At 35.6% G+C, this 6,729-nt stretch overlaps 1 protein-coding gene and 1 long non-coding RNA gene across 6 annotated transcripts in view; one reads left to right on the top strand and one right to left on the bottom strand.

The window, feature by feature from the left end:
- LOC310899262 (teneurin-3-like) overlaps positions 1 to 6,729 on the top strand; it is a 1,088,357-nt gene that overhangs the window by 218,907 nt on the left and 862,721 nt on the right. The window lies entirely within an intron of this gene.
- LOC310899264 overlaps positions 3,772 to 6,729 on the bottom strand; it is a 38,596-nt gene continuing 35,638 nt past the window's right edge. Inside the window, exon 2 of the long non-coding RNA XR_014584133.1 lies at positions 3,772 to 6,729. This exon is cut by the window's right edge and continues 25,198 nt beyond it. This is a non-coding gene — a long non-coding RNA (uncharacterized lncRNA).

Genomic DNA, 6,729 nt, shown 5'->3' with positions numbered 1-6,729 from the left:
TAAACAGTAGTTTCAAATAAACAAAAGAAAACAAGTAAAACTTGGAGTTTGCTTTGTGAAGAAAAGTATTGCTATATGAAAAAAAAGTTATTTTTTTGGTCATTTTCTGTCTATTTTCCCAAAGTGAAGATTATAACTGTAGTAAAATACAATTTATTCTGAGCAATTGTGCCACTCCAAACCCCAGGCACTGAAGTCCTATAGTTAACAAGCCTAGAGAGTCATTGAAAGCTAACATTACTCTGTGAAGGTCTGCAGTGAGCAGGAACAACCTTGTAGCAGAGAAGTCAGAGACTGGGAGATCACTAGTAATTTAATTAATAGCAGTGGGCCCAGGGCCATGTTTCTTCATCTTCTGTTTCTCTTATTGCCTCGCATTTTTCCAGTGATACTCTTTTCCTCTTTCTTATTCCTAATTAACACTTGTTAACACTTTTTTTTTTTCTGTCTCCCCTCTTTTGCTTTTTAAATTTTTTTTCCATATAGTTTTGTTTTCATTCTATGTTTAATTTCCCTGTTGGCTTCTCTCTCCTTTCATTTTCCGTGGCCCTTTCTTCTGGAAGTCTCCCTTCTCCCTTTGCTTTCTGCTTTCTTTTGTTCTTCATGCTATGTGGATAATTCCCCCTTGCTTAACTATCACTTTTCTGTCAAAAGAGACTTCTCCAGCGCTTCTGATGGTGCTTCCTCATTCCAAGTGAATTATTTGAGTGGTTTTATGCAAAGGCATGTATTTTTGCCTTTCTACCAAAAATCTTAGTGTCCTTTTCAAAACTGTGCAGTTCACTCTGCTCCAAGCACACAATTCAGGATTGTAGCTACAATAAGTGCTATGACAGCAGCTGAAATGATGACAATAATACCACACACAGTATGAATATTATAAAGACAGTAGGCCCAAATCTTTTAGCATAATTTTAAAAATTTTTAATAAATAGTAACTCATTAATAATGAGTTAATAATAAATTAATAATAATAATAATAATAATTAATAAATGCACATTAATAAATGTGCATTAATCTGTATTGAATTTTCCTCTTTAGAGGAAAATATGCAATCTAATACAGTGATACGCAACAGTTTTACTGACTTAAACGTAGTTACAATGCCAACTCCCAATCTAAACATTTATTAGAGATGGGAATACTTTTTCTTACATGTTATTCCATTAACACAGACAATAGAGGCCAATATAATTAAAGACTGGGACTTCTCATACAGCATGGGTTTACAGGATAAGGTTATCCACAATCTGTGAGCATTTAGTATCATTCTACCTTTGGATCACTCCTTTAAAAAGACAAATCAAGCTCAGCCTGTCGTCTGGACTGCAGGGATTTCTCCCCATACCATTAAGGGGAATATTGTCATGAGTGTTAGGTCTCCACTTTGGTAAACAGTGACTGTAGCAGGAACTTCTTTTTTCTGAGAAACTGACTTATAAATGTAGTTCTCATTGCTGGATTTGATTCTCACTGTGTGCATGAAGTTTTTCAATAGGCAGGGTACCCTGGTCTGGGAGCCATGGGATACAAGAACTTCTGTTAGAGCTTTGGTTTTAAGCAGAATTTTAAGGGAGTGTAAACAGAGATGCTTTAGGCTTTCATATCAAAATTTAGACATCAAGCAATAGAGGGAACATTTATTATTTCTACCTTTACACTGCTGTCAGAATGTTTTGCACAGAAATATGATATTGTGAAGTGCAATGTTACACACGGAGGGACTAAGGAATTTCTGTTAGAACTTGTTATAAACCTTATCTTTTGGGAATATATATATATATATATATAAATAAAAAGGAAAGAAGACCTGGCTTTATGAGTCAGAGTATATCAATGAACAGCCATGAAAAAAGGAAATGCAGTCACTGCAGGAATTGAGAAGATATTTACACTAGCGACCAAGACAAAAGAAATTTGTCCATTGAGGAAGAATATCAAGAAGGGAAAAAAAAAAAAAAAGTATAAATGATTTTGAGTTGGAAAGCAGGAGTAATATTCAAATCTCTGAGGACAGGGTTTAGAACTGTTCTCCGTGTAGTGGTGTAGGCAGAAATAAAGATGAACGTGAGAGTTCAATTTAGAAACCGCAGTCGCCTGTGCTAACAGCTAACAGGCTCTGATAAGCTAGGGATCCCTTCAGCACTTTCTCTGGAAGTAATGTAGGGGTGGTCACTTAATAAGAATTAATCATATTTCCCTCCACTTTATTCCCTGTTATTCACGTCTTAGCTTACTCTTTACGGTTCACTTTTGGAGAAATTCTCGGAGATCTCTCTCCATTTTCTTGAAGTCCCTGATATTGTGACATAAAATCAATGGACATATATTCCCTCTAAACTTAATAACACTTTACCACATGGATGACGTTTGTAAGAAGCAGTTTATTTTGTCTTGCTGCATCACTGAATGGTTTGCAACATTGCCTCCTAGTTCCTGGTAGTGCAGGGAAACAAAGAACCAAATTCTCATCTCTGTAATGTAGATTTCACTCTACCACAGCTTCAATTGCCAGAACATTTTTTTTCTTTGCAAAAAGAGATGTTTTATTTTTAGAGCTTTGAGTGATTAATTATATCATAGTGGATTAAGAGAGTGCTTTATTCCCAACTAAGCTACATTTTCGCTGAGGCTTTGTGATATATAGACAAGCTTTTCCTGACATAAAGCATGATCTAGAAACCATGACAGTGTAGCTATAGGGGAAAAATGCTTTCTGTAACCTAAAAGTGAGTTTACAAAAATTTATCAAGAAATAAAGTTTTACATCCACTTTGCAAAAGAGTCAATGGAATTACAGATTTATGCTTAGTTAGTGGAATAGTTTGCAATTTGGGATTAATTTAAATACAAGTACTAAAGAGTCTACTTGATCCAAACAAAATAAATCAAATCTACTAGTACAGATGCCACAGACTTGTAAAAGATATGAAAAAGTGACCATCTTAATTACTCAAATACAAGTGATTTTAAATAGGTATATCAAAGAAAAAATAATATTTTGAATAAAGTTTTTATTTTCCCAAATGTTTAAGTAAAAAATTCCAAATAAAGTACTGAAGAATCGGTTACAAACAAACACATCGCTCCAAAAAGTTACTATTTTTCATAAAAAGATTAGCAATTTTAAAGCATGGTTGAACTGATCTGGAAAAACACTGCTATATTCCTTACCAGCCATTACAGGAAAGCTAGATAGGAACAACTCACGATTAGAGCAGCTCTCATGGCTGCAAACCTTATATATCTGCATTTGTTCTGTTACTGCCACACTAAGCCCAGTTACCCCAGTACTTCCATAACATTTTCTTCATCTTGGAGTAAGTTGCTTGGTATCTATTTCACTTGCAGTCTAAGAGGGTTGTATAAAACACATTTTCATTTTCAGATACCAAAATACCATATAAAGTAATAAATGATGACTCCTTAGCTTTAAAATGCTTTTTCCTATTTTAAATGTTTTTTGTTTGTTTGTTTGTCGTTTTTACTAAAGAAAATAATCCTCTTAGAAAAGTGGAGTGTGACCATTAAGAAAGAGCTCTGCCTTTTACAACTGCAAGAGCAAATGAAATCAGAACCAGAAGCTCTGACAGGAAATTAACTCCACTTGGGTATGAAAAGGCTTTCAATGCCTGGTGTGTACCTGTCTTAGCGTAATAGTGAAATGTTTGTTTACATGCATTGGAAGTCTTCATGATCGAGGAAGATAATTTATAATAGGACAAGTAGAATTTCAGTAGAAGTCAGGTATTTCTAGTATATATTTCTCATTGTTAAAAAAAAAAAAAATGTGTAGTGTTTCTTACTTAGCTTTCCACAGGTTCTACATCAAACACACTCACATGCTTCATTTAGACTGCAGAGCAATTTTGAAGCAACTGTTAACAAAGCCGAAGAGAGAAAACATACCATCTTTCCCAGCTCCCATTTATGAGGTGGATCATTCTTTTTGTTTTCTTGTGTATTAATCAATATCAACCATTAAGAAATCAGGATCTCCTGAAAGTAATGACATTATATAAAAACAACAAACTTTTATTAAGAGGAATGTTTATTTACTTCTCCTTCTTCCTTCTATGTCTCTGGAGTATATTCAGCTCATATTTTTAATCTTCACAAGCACTAGTGTATTTGTTTATATTTTTACAAAAATGAAGGTGACAGATCAAGGAGAGGTATTTGTGAGAAAGCAAGGTGTTATTAGACTTTGATAAAATACAAAAGTTTATTACAGTGTTACAGCTTGCCATAATCAAGTAGCAAACAAAAAATAACACGAGTAATATCATTGAAATGTGTTGTTTTGACCTTAAGTTTTAATTGAAAAAAAGTTATGGAGTCCTTTGTCTATGACAGGGGAAGTAACAGATGACAAAACATTTCTGACCTCACTGCACCTGCTACATCTAACAAGAGACTGGTTTTCAGAAGAACTGAGTTGTAGGGAAAACCTCCTTGGGCTGCTAATCTGACTAATCCATTTATAAATATTTTATTCTGTAACATTGTGAGTGCATAATTTATAGTCACTAGTTTAGCATTTGTCTCTACACATAACCAACGTGCGGCCTCCCTGACTGTGCATTATGAGTCTTGAAATATGTAAAAACATTGTCCACACAAGCATGTTATTTACTGTATTTTGTAATAGAAGAATTATAATGGGTTTATCAGAGTTTCACTCATGGCTACTCTTTGTCAAAGCAATACAGATCAATCTGCAAGCTTTTATTTCAGGAAGGAAGTCACATGGAAATGAAAGCTCCAAAGCATAAAATAGAATTAATCAATACGAGTTCAACGTAGATGTCAAAAAAGAATTAAACTCTACAGTGTACTGGTATGGAGGGACAGCAGTAGAAGAATGACAATAGGAGTATAACATTACCAATATGTTAAAATGTTGTGCATAGAGATCCTTAAAAGTGTATACCTATGTACATAGCTGTATGCATACAGATCTTTAAATCTTTTAGTCTGGTTCATACAAAAGTCAGTTTGCAACCAGACCTGCACACAGACAGATAGGGCTTGTCTTGTCCTTAATAATCCTCGACACTGCCACTGCCACTGCAAGACTCTGTGAAAAACAGTCTCCAAGGTCATCTCTGTGGGCCTTGGGATGTGTTGAGGGTTGATGCTTCACCTCCCCATACATGTTTAACAGCACAGTTTAAAAGCCTGGTTTCCAAGACAACTGTCTTGGGAAGTGGGTTGCACTGGCCATTTGTACCTGAGACTAAAATGGAAAGCTAAAGGGACATTATGACTTCTGCATCGTTCTTTCACCTCTGTTTTGAGAACAGGGTAGCACATGTTGCCCTTTGCTTGTCATTATTCCAAAGCAGTGTTTGTAGATTAAAGCAATGTTAACTAGTCTAAAAACCTGATTTTTCTTTCTAGCAGAGGGAAGACAGAAAGTAGATGCCCGGTAATTAGAATCTTTTATATATACAGTGCCCAAAGAGGGAAAAAAGAATGGGGAAAAATGAGAATACAGATAACTGCAGCTAAACAGAAGGATCTTGCTGATCTCAGTGGGAACGCCAAGACAGGGAGTCATGCCTCACATCTACTATTTACTTCTGAAGCCTTCCTTCACCTGCGAGCCAGCAGTTTTCTCTCATAATTGCAAGATTTCACTTATAAACTCAGCAATATCTTGTTGCTGTGACAGGGAGACCTCCCAGCTTCCACATCCTGCTGAGATGTGGTAGTTGGACGACCCTGGGAGATCAATCTTTCCTGAATGACATGACCTCCAGGCTTCCTATGAGCTCAGAACTTAGGCAGATCTTGCACTGTGCAATATTTTGCACTGTCGGTGGCAGCTGGATCATAGGTCAAGGAGGAAGGTTTCTTCCTTTTTTATTCTTTTTCTGCTTGGCTTCTATCTGTTATGTTCGCAAGAAGGAGTCGGCTAATTTGTAGTTTCTCTTATTGCTGCAACAAGCTTCAAAGCCATCCATGGTGGCTAGAGAAGCTGGCTGGAAGCAGAAATGGGGAGCACTGGAGAGAGCCCCTCTGTTTTAAATGGAACTGGTGTTTGTAAAAAGTAATGATGTAGTATTAAATATGTACCCCCAAATTCAAATAGTATACATATATGTAAAAGAAATCTCTCATCTTTCTGAAACTGGCAGCAGTCCAGGACTTAAAGCTGAATTAGGGTGTTTGTGTCTGTAGGCTAAATAATTTTACTGTCCCTTTTTATAAGGAGGACGCTAAATGTATATGAGACTGTCCATGGGTTCTTGATAGTACCAAATTTGTTAACAGTCCCATTCTTTGCATTGTACAACTGCAAACCCTCTGTAAGGCTTCTTTGGGGATTGTCTATCTTGCATTAAGGTTTCGATATTTGATCAAGATATTGAATAACAAAGTTCATTTCTGCAAGTTACTGAATGCACGTCTCCTTAATTAGCAAAGTTCTTCAACATATACTAAAACTGATTCACGGATATAGTGCTTTTGCCTTTAATGGATTTATTTCGATAATGTAAATCCAATATACGATCAGGAGAGCAATGAAGGGACATGTTGCAAATATATCTTATATCTAACTGAAGACTCATTAAAATTGTAACAGTGTAATGAAAGCATCACGGTATAACCAAAATTCAAAAGCAGATGTGTATAGAGTTAGATTCTCAGCTGGAATACATCTCTCTATCTCTGGTGACTTCAAAATATTTTTATAAGACAAATTAATAAAAGGTGTTTGA

The sequence above is a fragment of the Anser anser genome, assembly GCF_964211835.1.
Source record: "Anser anser genome assembly, chromosome: 4".
NCBI classification, from domain to species: Eukaryota; Metazoa; Chordata; class Aves; order Anseriformes; family Anatidae; genus Anser; species Anser anser.
Note: the sequence above shows the minus strand (reverse complement) of the source record. Positions and strands in the feature narration are given on the sequence as shown.